The sequence below is a fragment of the Pyrus communis genome, chromosome 7 (assembly GCF_041283825.1).
Source record: "Pyrus communis isolate YQ-2024b chromosome 7, ASM4128382v1, whole genome shotgun sequence".
In the NCBI taxonomy this organism is placed as follows: Eukaryota; Viridiplantae; Streptophyta; class Magnoliopsida; order Rosales; family Rosaceae; genus Pyrus; species Pyrus communis.
Genome location: NC_142571.1, coordinates 24,462,197 through 24,476,678, shown reverse-complemented (window position 1 = coordinate 24,476,678; position 14,482 = coordinate 24,462,197). Strand labels below are relative to the sequence as shown.

Genomic DNA, 14,482 nt, shown 5'->3' with positions numbered 1-14,482 from the left:
TTTCTGGCCTTACCATGTGAGAGAATCAGCTATTTAGCACAAGCATGCAGATTTTGTTTCTTGTAATTGTATTGGATCTTGAAGTTCTTATTATTCTGTAGAAATGCTAAAGGCATCTTTTAAAAGTAGGACTTTCTATAGACTATCTGCTTCCTTATTCTTTTTGCACGAAAATTGATGTTAAACTTTAAAGTGGCAAAGAGTCCACGGAGAGCCTCGCGTTTAACAGAACCCCTTATCGTTTCTCATTATTCTACGTTCTAAACTATTTTAAGAGAAGAAAATTGAGCGAGTGGGCGGGATTTGTTTACTTTCTTTGGTTAGATGAATGATATCGGGGTAATTTATTGTTGAACTATCGAAAGGACGAGCGCATCCGGTGCTTTCTCGATGGATGGGGACCTAACAATGTCATTTGGGGATCTGGTATCCGCCTAGCGAAGTCCACGGGGAAGTGGTGGATTGACGTTTGGCACTTGGTGCAGCATCTAGAAGTCTCTATCTTCACCACTTTACTTTCCTTGTATTTATTGGCTTTTGCCTGGTAATGAATTTATAGTTTGGATAAAAAAAAAAAAAAAAAAAAGGTGTGTTATCTGCACATCTTATTTTACTTCTCACATATCCTTTATTAATTTTTATCGGTTGATCTTTTTCAATTCTTCCAATCCGACAGTCGAAAATTAGAAGAATGTGTGATAAGTAAAAAAAAGTATGGATATCACATCCCAAAAAAAAAACACTCATGAGGAATGAAAATCTTAGTCTCGTCCACAATATTCTCAAATGCGAAGGTTCTGCGAATGGCAAATAAGACTGATCAAGCAAAGATATTCGAACGTCACGATAGTCGTGATAACAAACGGGGTTCAGCCGTGCTCGTGCCGAGAACTTGAACAAGCTAAGAACGCCAACTTGCATTTGAAAGCAAGCAAGCGACCCCTCTAGTATGTTTATTTGATACAGAATAGGTTCTCGATATAAATAATCAATTAGAAAAAAAATACAGAAAACTTATAAATAATAAAAAACGTAATGGGGTGCTTGTACAAAGGTTATAGCTGGAATCTGGTTTAAACGAACATGGTGAAGTATATACATTGTGGGGTTAGTGAAGTTCGTGGACATCAGCGTGACCCATTAGAGGAACTGCCGACAGTACTTTGCCTGTAAGTGGCAGTGGATGTTCTATGTCTCCACCTCCTAGCATTTCAGGCTCATCACATTTGCAAGATCCAGCTCTGAAAGCGAGTAAAAGTCCTCGAATGTCTCAGCGTCCATATCCTTTAGGTACTGGAGCAGATCCTGGGTTCCAATGGCATGTTTTGCTCTCTACAGGGCCTACTTGCATTAGAGGGTGTGTAAGCAGGCGTGTGAACAAGTGGATAAGGTTCATAAATCGATGAAACCTGAAAAATAAACGTAAATAGATAAAAAATGAAAACTGAATAAAAGAGCTATAAAAGTTAATGTGCTTGTGGTCAATTATGTATACAATTTTTGAGAATTCCACATGGTTTAAGCTCTTGAGATCTATCATCATATTCCGCTTTGTCTTGGTTATTACTTTTATCAAGACTTTGTATCATTTTCTCTATGTAATTTAAAATATGGAGCAATTATTGATCAAGATACATCTTATTTGTAATCACGTATAAAACAACTCAGTCTTGGATGAAAAGGAAAGATCTAGAATAATGTTTTAAAAATACAATGGGCATAATTCTGTGTGCGTATTAAGTTACATCTTATCAGATTTTATTCCTTCAGACCTATTTGTAATGACACATCCTTATGTTTATATTAATTATTGTATATTTTATGTAATAGATTCCATGTACGAAAAAATAAGACAAATATAAACAAATGAAATGTGATGTAATTATAATTAACATAATATACCTAAATGAGATAAGATTAAGAGACAAATATTTTTACACTTTATTGTAGCATGTGAATCTTATAACATCCAACGATCATAACTAAATGTAAATACACACCTAAATTTGTATGGGTCCTTGTTTTATCTACTTTTTTTTCTTGAATATTTCTCGAACAATTCTTAAATACACCTCATCGGCCATCCAGTAATGATCAACGAATTTGTATACGTGAAGAAGTTGATCAATAGCCACTTGGCAAAATAAAACACACACAGGCATGAAGAACCTGGTTACTTTTCTCAATAATCCATTGAGTTAAAAGACAACGACATAATAAATTCAACAATCTCATAACAAAGAAAAAAGGCTTATAATACCAATGAATATATACGAGTACTATCTGCTTATATTTTTTCTTCTTGCTCTTTTTTTTGTTTACAGAGGTGATAAAATTTCAGAAAGTTGAATCCAAACAAAATTTAGTAGTAAGATGTTATAGGTTCGATTCTCACCAAAATACGAATTTGAACAAAATTATTATGGCTAGCTAATTGTGAGGGTTAACATGCTCCCTCACTCCTTTATGTAGATAATATCGTATGTTTTGAAAAAATTATCTTTATCAACTGAAATGTGAACAATGAAAAAAAATTTGTTATTAGCATTCTATAAAATTCATCATGTGCTCATCCCTTTGAGGAAGAATTGGTCGAATTACATTAATTGAAGATGAGTACAAGATTTCGCACTGGCAGCAGTTCTTGGAAGTGCGTAATCTGTAAATTCCTACGTAAATCTATGGCGGTAGCGGCTGGAAGTTAGGTGCTACGCGTAAGTCTTCCTGGCTTGAGGTTGTGGATATAACTTGGTGCTGATGCTGAGAGTAGTCAATCTTCCCTAAGTCTTTTTGGCTTAAGGGTTCCTCAAACCAAATCTCCTCCGTGATCATGCAATCCTCCCTAGCTCCAAAAAAAAAAAAAAAAAAAAAAAAAAAGAAAAAAAAAAGAAAGAAAATTCAACGTATTGATCTACTATTGAACTTGTGATGAAGTGCCTATTATGATTTGTCTGAGTGACTATGCTCTTATTAAATTTGAAGTCTTTCAACCAAATGAAGGATAATGGCGGTGAAGAAGTTCACTTTGAATATGAGAATCATTGCTTGTCGCCAATGTTGACAACTGCACGAAAAGTTGAACCAAAGTACGCCGTAGGGCGACAGGGCAATGCCCTTTACATCCATCCTCTATGACCACATCATTCCTAAACACAACTGATTATTTTCCAGCTGGATTATAGAGGACAGGGTAATGATGTGAAGTCCTTTACATTCATCGTCCATATTACCTGTAGAGCCTGCCGGCTTGCATCATTATCCTCTTCTCTACAATCTAGCTGAAAAGCAGACAACTATATTTATGAGAGGTGTGGTCTTAAAGGGTGGATGTAAAGGGCTTCGCCTCTTTCTTCCTTTTTTCCTAGATGACCTTTGGTTCCACTTTGCCTGCAGCCGCCAATGATACTAGCTACAAACAATGACTTTCAAATTCAAAATTGAACTTTTTGACCACCATTATTTGCCATTGGTGACTCCCTTGAGAGAGGAAACTAAACTTTGTCAAGAGAAGACCACATAATATCTGTGCATTTATATGATGAAGAAGAAAGGCGAATGATGTGAATCGGCATGCTTTACATGGTAAATATATGAGAGGAAAAATCTAGAATGATAATTTTGAAAGTATTGTGGGCATAAATCTGTGTGACGTATTTTTTTTTGTCAAAATTATGTTTGGTATTAAGTTTTGATACGCCTTATCTAGTTTTGTTTCTTCATACTTATTTGACAATGGCTCATTCTTATCTTTACATTGATTACTTGACGTTGAAAGAAATCTTTATTGTTTCTTCACACTTATTTTACAATGGCTCATCCTTATCTTTACATTGATTACTTGACGTTGAAAGAAATCTTTACGAATTCATTGAAACAATGTTACTTTTTTTTGTTTTTTTGTTTTTATAGAGAAATTCATTGTACGAAGAAATAAGAAATAGGAAAGAATAAAACTTAGCTTAATTTATAATTAACATACCATTCGTAAATATAGTAAAATATCTTTAAAGAGAAAAATGTAAATTTTTATATGTCACTCCTTTTATTATGTGTTGAAGAAAAATGTGGTAATACACCAAATGAAATACTTAGTATAATGAAAAACTAATAAGTTGAAAAAAAGAAAAAAAAGAAAAGAAAAGAAAAACTAATAATAAAAAGATGAGTCCAAAATGATAAGATTTATATTTTCCTTTTTCCTTATTTAAACATATTATGGCTCTATGGAGGTTTGTGCCTGGGAAGTAATGGAGGGAAAGAGATCATCTTCGGATCTCTTCTATCAAATTTCACGGATCAAGTGATCCGGACCTTTGAAATTTGATCCAACGGCTAAAATTATTATAATTTTTAAACGGAGTCTCTGTTTTTAGCCGTTGGATAAAATTTCAAGGGTCTGGATCACTTGATCTGTAAGCTTTGGTGGAAGAGATCTGGAGAGGATTTCTTTCTGTAATGGAGTGAGTGTCTGAAAACTGAAAAGTACTTGTAGGTGAAAATGATGGTGTGGACGAGTTAGAGTGAGAGGAGATAAAAAGACGAAGAAAGAAGCAAGAAAGAGGGGATAATGTTAAGGAGACCAAATTTTTAAACCAAATTACAAATTCATTCAAGCAATTTGTTGTTAAGTTTCAAATTGCAATTATATACATAAACTTGTTATATTTGAAGAAAGTATATATATCTACCATCAAATATACCTCACATCAAATATTATATTCACAAAACTATTCTTGTTTCATCATTTAAACAAAAAAACCCCTCTCTCGCCTCTCATGTATTAATATTTTTCTCTTCACTTTGCCACTTTCTATTTACTATACTGAATTTTTTTTGTGATATCATTTGAAATCATCCTCATTATCATACTGTGTATAAACCATACTATAATAAGGTTTTGTTAGTTGTTTTTCGGGTTGTCCCCATTAGAGGAACTTTCTAGCTTCGTGATGTGGGACTCACTCTTATTAGAAAGGGTATCAAGTTTATAAATAAATAGAAATAGATAAAAATAAACATGTAGAAGAGTGACTACAGTTAGTATCTACCCCGGAATTTTTTTTTTTGAGAACTGCGTGCTCTATAGAAATATCACCACATTTTGCATTATCTTTGTCATCAGATATCTTAAAACTTTGCATCATTTTGTCTACGTAAATCAAAATCTAAAACAATTATAGATCTAGGATTTGTCTTGTTTTTAATCATGTACAAAACAAACTGGCTTTGGGTCCCTTTTATAAATGAACAGGAAAGATCTAGAATAACATTTTCTGAAAACACAATGGGCATAAATTTGTCTGCGTTATTGAGTTTGATACGCATTATCCGATTTTCTTTTTGGAGAATTAAGGGAGCTCCTATTAAAGCCACAAGCTTTACTGTGATCACTGGTTTTTCACAAAGATTAATCCAGAGCAAGGAAAACGACAAGAACCAAAATATCTCAAAGCTGCGGCAGTACAGGAGGAAAAACTTGTGAGGATGTGAAGGTAAAAGAGTTACACGTTGGTGAAAGGATAAGTCTTGCAAGGGCTTATAAGAGGTTAAGCTACTCCATGTATTACCAATTGATTTTATGGTGGAACCTCAACTTTCTTCCAAACTTACGAGAAAGAGAAAAAAAAGTAAAACAAAAAAGAAGAAAAATGAGTTTAGGTGCACACATGCACTGCATATCCAAGAAATTTATTAAAAAAATGATGCGGCTGTGTAGAGTAAAGAGAACAAAGAAATATAGGAAAGTGACGACCATCACCTGAAAAACATGAGCTTCACTTTCTGATGTGCTAATGAAATAATATGGAAAAGAACATTTGCTTCTGCCTACAACTATAGTCTTTTTACAAAAGTACATAAAACTCAGTATCACCTGTCGTCCCAGAAAAACACACTTAACAATTAACTAATCTTGCCCTAATTCAGAAGGCCATTAGAGTCCTCGTAACTCATAAGATATGTACGTAGAGGGTGGATGTACGTAAAGGGCTTCGTGCCACTCCTCCTCGCCTCCCCTATAAGAAAGAGAAAGATATAGTAGTTAAAAATGAAGTGGAAGATGAATTACTAGAGTAGGAAAATGTGGAAGATGAATCACTAGAGGAGGGAGAATTAAGAGAGAACACTGATGGTAGAAGTACAGAAGGAGACAACAAATATGGGTGCGCTAGAACAGTTCAATGAAGATGAAGATATCCACAGAGCATTCACCACACAGCAGCCTCTGTAAATCATCATCTTCATCGAACTGTTTTCTAGCTCTCCCATTTTTGCTGTCTCCATCTTTACTTTTACCATCGACGTTTTTTCTTTCAATTGTCCCTCCTCTAATGATTCATCTTCCACTTCCTAACTACTGTATCTTCCTTTTCCTAACTACTATATCTTCCTTTTTCTTATAAGTGGTTGCTGCATCTAGATGTTGAAGTCGCTGCACCTTTCTTATATGTCTAATAAAAGATGCACCAAAAGAAGTGGAAGCTGAAGATCCGAGCTTATGGTGCATCAACTTCAACTTCTCTGGTGCATCTTCTTTTAGAGGTTTTGGTTCTTCGCTGAGTAACTCAACCCCCTCCCCTATTTATATCCCATCTGTGTCTAATAGAAGTCGCTGCATCTTTCTTGTAAACAAATGAAATGTGACGTAATTATAATTAACAAACTATACCTAAATGAGATAAGATTAAGAGACAAATATTTTCCCCCTTATTGTAGCCTTCGAATCTTATAACATCCAACCATCATAACTAAATGTAAATACACCTAAATTTTTATGGGTCCTTGTTTTATCTACTTTTTTTCTTGAATATTTCTCGAACAATTCTTAAATACACCTCGTCGCCCATCCAGTAATGATCAACGAATTTGTACACGTGAAGAAGTTGATCAATAGCCACTTGGCAAAATAAAACACACACATGCATGAAGAACCTGGTTACTTAAGAAACAACCACATAATAAATTCAGCAATCTCATAACAAAGAAAAAAGGCTTATAATACCAATGAATATATACGAGTGCTATCTGCTTATATTTTTTTCTTCTTCTTCTTTTTTTGTTTACATAGGTGATAAAAATTCAAAAAGTTGAATCAATACAAAATTTAGCAGTAAGATGTTATAGGTTCGATTCTCACCAAAATGCGAATTTGAACAAAATTATTATGACTAGCTAATTGTGAGGGTTAACATACTCCCTCACCCCTTTATGTAGATAATATCATATGTTTTGAAAAAATTATCTTTATCAACTAAAATGTGAACCATGAAAAAAAATTTGTTATTAGCATTCTATAAAATTCACCATGTGCTCATCCATTTGAGGGAGAATTGGTCGAATTACATTAATTGAAGATGAGTACAAGATTCCCCTCTGGCAGCAGTTCTTGTAAGTGCGTGATCGGTAAATTCTTACGTAAATCTATGCCGGTAGCAGCTGGAAGTTAAGTGCTACGCGTAAGTCTTTATGGCTTGAGGTTGTACTGATGTTGAGAGTAGTCAATCTCCCCTAAATTTTTGTTTACCAAAAAAAAAAAAGATGAGTACAAGATACTAGACAGCATGGGCAATAGGGAATTAGACTATAACAATAACAACCTAAAACCCAACCCAAAATAAGCAACAACAATTACAATTCTCAATCAAAACATCACTAATAAAATCGAGGGGTTCCCCGAACCAAATCTCATCCGTGATCATGCAATCCTCCCTAGCTCCAAAAAAAAATAATAATAATAACGTATTGATCTACTATTGAACTTGCGATGAAGGGCCTATTATGATTTGTCTGAGTGACCATGCTCTTATTCAATTTGAAGTCTTCAACCAAATGGAGGATAATGGCGGTGAAGAAGTTCACTTTGAATATGAGAATCATTGCTTGTCGCCAATGTCATTGGCAACTGCACAAAAAGTTAAACCAAAGGTACGCCGGAGGGCGAGGAGGCACATGGCAATGCCCGTTACATTCATCCTCTATGACCACACCATTCATAAACACAACTGCCTATTTTTCGGCTGGATTATAGAGGAAAGGGTAATGATGTGAAGCTCTTTACATTCATCGTCCATATTACCTGTAGAGCCTGCCGGCTTGCATTATTATCCTCTTCCCTACAATCCAGCTAGAAAGCAGACAAGTATATTTACGAGAGGTGTGGTCATAAAGGGTGGATGTGAAGGGCTTCGCTCATGCTGCCTTTTTTCCTAGCGTACCTTTGGTTCCACTTTGCCTGCAGCCGCCAATGATACTAGCTACAAACAATGACTTTCAAATTCAAAATGAACTTTTTGACCACCATTATTTGCCATTGGTGACTCCCTTGAGAGCGGAAACTAAACTTTGTCAAGAGAAGACCACATAATATCTGTGAATTTATATGATGAAGAAGAAAGGCGAATGATGTGAATCGGCATGCTTTACGAGGTAAATATATGAGAGAAAAAATCGAGAATGACAATTTTGAAAGTATTGTGGGCATAAATCTGTGTGTAATATTTTTTTTGTCAAAACTGTGTTCGGTATTAAGTTTTGATACACCGTATCTAGTTTTGTTTTCCACACTTGTTTGACAATGGCTCATCCTTATCTTTACATTGATTACCTGACGTTGAAAGGAATCTTTACGAATTCATTGAAACAATGTTACATGCATTTTTTATAGAGAAATTCATTGTACGAAGAAATAAGAAATAGGAAAGAATAAAACTTAGCGTAATTTATAATTAACATACCATTCGTAAATATAGTAAAATATCTTTATAGAGAAAAATGTAAATTTTTATATGTCACTCCTTTTATTATGTGTTGAAGAAAAATGTGGTAATACACCAAATGAAATACTTAGTATAATGAAAAACTAATAAGTTGAAAAAAGAAAAAAGAAAAAAAAAACTAATAATAAAAAGATGAGTCCAAAATGATAAGGTTTATATTTTCCTTTTTCCTTATTTAGACAAATTATGGCTCTATGGAGGTTTGTGCCTGGGAAGAAATGGAGGGAAAGAGATCCCCTCCTGGGCCTCTTTCACCAAATTTCACGGATCAAGTGACTTGGACCTTTGAAATTTGATCTAACGGCTAAAATTATTATAACTTTTAAAAGGGTCCTCTGTTTTTAGCCGTTAGATCAAATTTCAAAGGTCTGGATCACTTGATTCATGAGTTTTGGTGGAAGAGATCTGGAAAGGATATCTTTCCGTAATGGAGTGAGTGTTTGACAAGTACTTGTAGGTGAAAATGATGGTGTAGACGAGTTAGAGTGAGAGGAGGAAAAAAGACAAAGAAAGAAGCAAGAAAGAGGGAATAATATTAGAGAGACCAAATTTTTTAAACAAAATTACAAATTAAAATGTGTCGGTGATAAGAAACAAATACGTTAATCGACACTTAATTAATAGACCAATCATCTACAACTACATCATTTGGCTTAAAAGATTTGATCTTTCTAACATTACCCAGAAAGAAGTGATGATGAATGAAAGATTACGTAAGCGACAATATATTCCGTGTTGAATTTTGCTTTCAACATGTGACAATATATTGCATGTTGAACTTTGCTTTCAACCCATGGGTTTTAAGACTTAGGCTTGTTTGCATATATTTTTTGTCATTTTCATTCAAATTCAAACTATTTTCTTTAAAGAAAGTTATTAGACCATTTTGAGTTAAGAAAAAGTTTGAGAACACCATTTGAAGCTCCCAATAAAATAATCGTAACTCCCAGCACAATTATCTGGTAGCGTCTCAGCTGCTTTCATTGATTTGGATCACAAAACAATGGCCTGATCGGCTCCAACGAATTCCAACACTATGGTTTCAAAGGAAAATCTAAATCCAAGAGGACAAGTTTTGAACTCTTCTGTGTTTCATGTCGAACGATGCTGGTTTGGATAACAGCTTGATTGATAATCTTTTTGCCCTTGCTAGTGAAGATTTCGCACTACAAAAGTTTCTTTCAACTTAGCTCTCTGGTTTGTTGGACAAATATGGTTGGGGACAACATCCTCCCGAATCAAATGGCATCAGTGGCGAGGACAGGATTTGTCTTATGCTTGTTAGGGTCGATGAAATGTTCACAAAATGGTATTAAGGCACGCCCCGTATATAAGTGAGTGCTTCCAATGCCATTTTGTGCGAGACATGAACGGAACTAATGAAAGCCCACTGCCCCATTCAAGCAATTTGTTGTTCAGTTTCAGATTGCAATTCTATACATAAACTTGTTATATTTGAAGAAAGTATATATATCTACTATCAAATATACCTCACATCAAATATTATATTCGCAAAACTATTCTTGTTTCATCATTTAAACAAAAAAATCCCTCTCTCGCCTCTCTCGCCTCTCATGTATTAATATTTTTCTCTTCACTTTGCCACTTTCTATTTACTACATTGAAAATTTTACAACATTGAAATTGTGATATCATTTGAAATCATCCTCATTATCATATTGTATATAAGGCATACTATAATAAGGTTTTGTTAGTTGTTTTTCGGGTTGTCCCCATTAGAAGAACTTCCTAACTTCGTGATGTGAGACTCACTTATATTAGAAAGGGTATCAATTTTATAAATAAATAGAAATAGATAAAAATAAACACGTAGAAGAGTGACTACAATTAGTATCTACTCCGGAAAAACGATTTTTGAGAACTGCGCACTCTATAGAAATATCACCACATTTTGCATTATCTTTGTCATCAGATATCTCACAACCTTGCATCATTTTGTCTACGTAAATCAAAATATAAAACAATTATAGATCTAGGATATGTCTTGTTTTTAATCATGTACAAAACAAATTGGCTTTGGATCCCTTTTATAAATGAAGAGGAAAGATCTAGAATAATGTTTTTTGAAAACACAATGAGCATAAATTTGTCTGTGTTATTGAGTTTTATACGCATTATCTGATTTTCTTTTGGAGAATTAAAGGAGCTCCTATTGAAGCCGCAAGCTTTACCGTGATCACTGGTTTTTTACAAAGATTAATCCAGAGCGAGGGAAACGACAAGAACCAAAATATCTCAAAGCTGCGGCAGTATAGGAGGAAAAACTTGTGAGGATGTGAAGCAAAACGAGTCACACGCTGGTGAAAGGATAAGCCTTTGTAAGGGCTTATAAGAGGTTGGGCTACTTCTTGTATTGTCAACTGATTTTATGGTGGAACCTCAACTTTCTTCCAAACTTACGAGAAAGAGAGAGAAAAAAATAAAACAAAAAAGAAGAAAAATGAGTTTAGGTGCATACATGCACTGCATATCCAAGAAATTTATTAAAAAAATGATGCTGCTGTGTAGAGTAAAGAGAACAAAGAAATGAAGGAAAGTGACGAAGACCATCACCTGAAAAACATGTGCTTCACCTACTGATGTGATGATGAAATAACAAGGAAAAGAAGATTTACTTCTGCCTACAACTATAGTCTTTTTTCTTTCTTTTTTTTGGTTACAGAGGGTACAAAAGTACATAAAACTCAGTATCACCTGTCGTCCGAGAAAAACACATTAACAATTAACTAATCTTGCCCTAATTCAAAAGGCCATTAGAGTCCTCATAACTCATAAGATACGTACGTAGAGGGTGGATGTACGTACAGGGCTTTGTGCCACTCCTCCTCGCCTCCCCTATAAGAAAGAGAAAGATATAATAGTTAAAATGGAAGTGGAAGATGAATCACTAGAGTAGGAAAAAGGGGAAGATGAATCACTAGAGGAGGGAGAATTAAGAGAGGACACTGTGATGGTAGAAGTACAGAGGGAGACAACAAATATGGGTGCGCTAGAACAGTTCAATGAAGATGAAGATATCCAGAGCATTCACCGCACAGCAGCCTCTGTAAATCATCATCTTGATTGAACTGTTTTCTAGCTCCCCCTTTTTTGCTGTCTCCATCTTTACTTTTACCATCACCATTTTTTCTTTCAATTGTCCCTCCTCTAATGATTCATCTTCCACTTCCTAACTACTAGATCTTTCTTTTTCTTATAAGTGGTTGATGCATCTAGATGTTGAATCTAATAGAAGTCGCTGCACCTTTCTTATAGGTCTAATAAAAGATGCACCAAAAGAAGTGGAAGCTGAAGATCAGAGCTTATGGTGCATCTTCAACTTCAACTTCTCTAGTGCATCTTCTTTTAGAGGTTTTGGTTCTTAGCTGAGTAACTCAACCCCCTCCCCTATTTATATTCCATCTGTATCTAATAGAAGTCGTTGCATCTTTCTTGTAAGGTCTAATAAAAGATGCGTACCTGTAGAAGTTGAAGCTGAAGATCAGATCAGCTTATATGGTGCATCTTCTACTTCAACTTCTCTGGTGCACATCTTCTTTTAGAGCTTATGGTGCGTTTCTGAGTTACCCAACCCCGATCCCCTATTTATATCCAAATGTGTAAAGGCATTCGTTGTCAACTTTGCCACTAAGTACCTTATAAAAGTTTGATTTCGTTCATGCCCTTGGTATATTGTTCTATTTGCTAAATATCCAAGCATGGCCAGAAAAATATTAGCCTACATAACATGGGTGCTTGTGTTTATTTACCACGAATAATACATATGAAAATTACATATGGGGTTGGAAAATATATTGGCAAAACAAATTAATATTCACTACATACCAAATATGTTTATTCAATCACTTAGTGCTCTTTGCATGTTAGCTTTTAATTAAGCATACATTAGTGTTTTTGAGCTTTAACTTAGTGGCATGAGATGAGTGAATAGCATATCCAAACTTTTTTATATTGACGTACTTACAAAAGTATAAGTAATGTAAGCGTATGGTAGTACATGAAATAAAAGAGCTCATACATATGGCATGCCACAATATTAGCACGCTCACATGTAACAGTTTGGAACTTCTAGGTAAGATTTTATTATAAAAGCACTCTGCTTTGACAGCTAACCACTTGTACGGTTTTAGAACTTCCAAAACAGTACTTGTACGATTATAGGCACATGAAAAAAATAACAGATTTCAAAAACGTTTTAAATATATACTTGCTGTCACTCTCTGTCTATGTTTGATTTATAATTTTATTTTAGGATTAATCTTAATTTACTACTCTGAATAGTATTCTACCTGAGAAATTAGGTATATACTTAAACAAAAATTTCATGATATAGGTTCTACCTTGTAATTAGGAATATACTTGATCAAATATTTGAGAAGGCACTTTAACCAGCATAGGGGTATTTTTTGGAAGCTAGGATCAATATCGGTTTTTATTAGAAAATAGAGAAAATTAAGGTCAAATTGTTAATATGTTTATACTTAACGGAACTAATGTTCCATTTTTAAGAGGCAAAATGCCTTGTCATTCAAATTAAGAAATAATTGTTTGGAAATTAGGGTTTAGGATGAGAAATGGAGAGAATTTGAAGAACCAGCAGCAATGGTAATAGGGGAGCTCTCTGATTTTAAAGAATCACAGGGGAGCTCTCCCCTACTGGAGAATTAGATTTTCGCCTTCAAATATGGTTTAATTTGAGACCAGTAGAATTGCTTCAACCGAGATTTAAAAGCGAAAAAGAGCGATAGAAGCAAATTTTCGTGACTGAGATTGCAAGGTCGGAGAGCGAGAGAAGGCGGCGTTCGAGAGTGAGAGAAAAAGAGAGAAAAAGAAGCAGAGAATTGTGAGAAAGAAAGGCAGAAACGGAAGGAAAAAGTCGAGAAGAAAAGTTGAAGCAGTTGACGCACAACGATGATCGACGCGTGGATCGAATGGGCAAAACAGACTTTTCACTGCAGCAAAAGAGGAAACAGCAAGGAAGGAGAGGAAAAACCAAGGGGAAAAATCGTCCAGCCACTGGTCATCAACAATAACCAAAAACTGAGCTTTAGTATATAGGATATGTCTTATTCTTAATCATGTACAAAACAACTCAATCTTAGGCCCTTTTTTATAGATGAATAGGAAAGATCTAGACCAACGTTTTTCAAAACACAATAGGCATAAATTTGTGTGGTATTGAGTTTCGATACATCTAATCATGTTTTGTTCCTTCAGACTTATTTGTTAATGACCCATCCTTGTCTTTACGAATTAATTGTTACACGTATTTTATGTGAAGGGATTGAATTGAATATTTTTTCAAACAATTCTTAGTTACAAATCGCCGGGCATCAAGTAGTGATTAACGAATTTGTATGCCTGAAGAAGTTGGTCAATAGGCACTTTGCAAAATAAAACGCACACATGCATAAAAAAAACCTGGTTCCTTTTCTCAATGACATAATAATTGAACAAACTCACAATAAAAAGGAGGCTTAGAATATCCATGAATATATATATATATATGAGAACTATAGATCATTTTTTGTTTTGTTTTGTTTTGTTTTTTTGTTTTGTTTTGTTTTTTGTTTTTTTATAGTGGTGATAAAAATTAAGAAAATTGAATTCGAACAAAATTAAAAAGTAAGTAAGAGGTTTTAGATTCGATTCTCACCAAGCCAGTTCGAACAAAATTATTATAGCTC

The 14,482-nt window shown here is 34.4% G+C and overlaps 1 long non-coding RNA gene across 1 annotated transcript; it reads left to right on the top strand.

Annotated features, from left to right (window-relative positions):
* The first annotated feature begins 6,288 nt into the window (after nucleotides 1-6,288).
* On the top strand, nucleotides 6,289-12,585 carry LOC148695937 (uncharacterized). Its single transcript, XR_015964883.1, has 2 exons — nucleotides 6,289-6,447; nucleotides 12,051-12,585. It is a non-coding gene; the product is annotated as an uncharacterized LOC148695937 (long non-coding RNA).
* The last annotated feature ends 1,897 nt before the right edge of the window (nucleotides 12,586-14,482 follow it).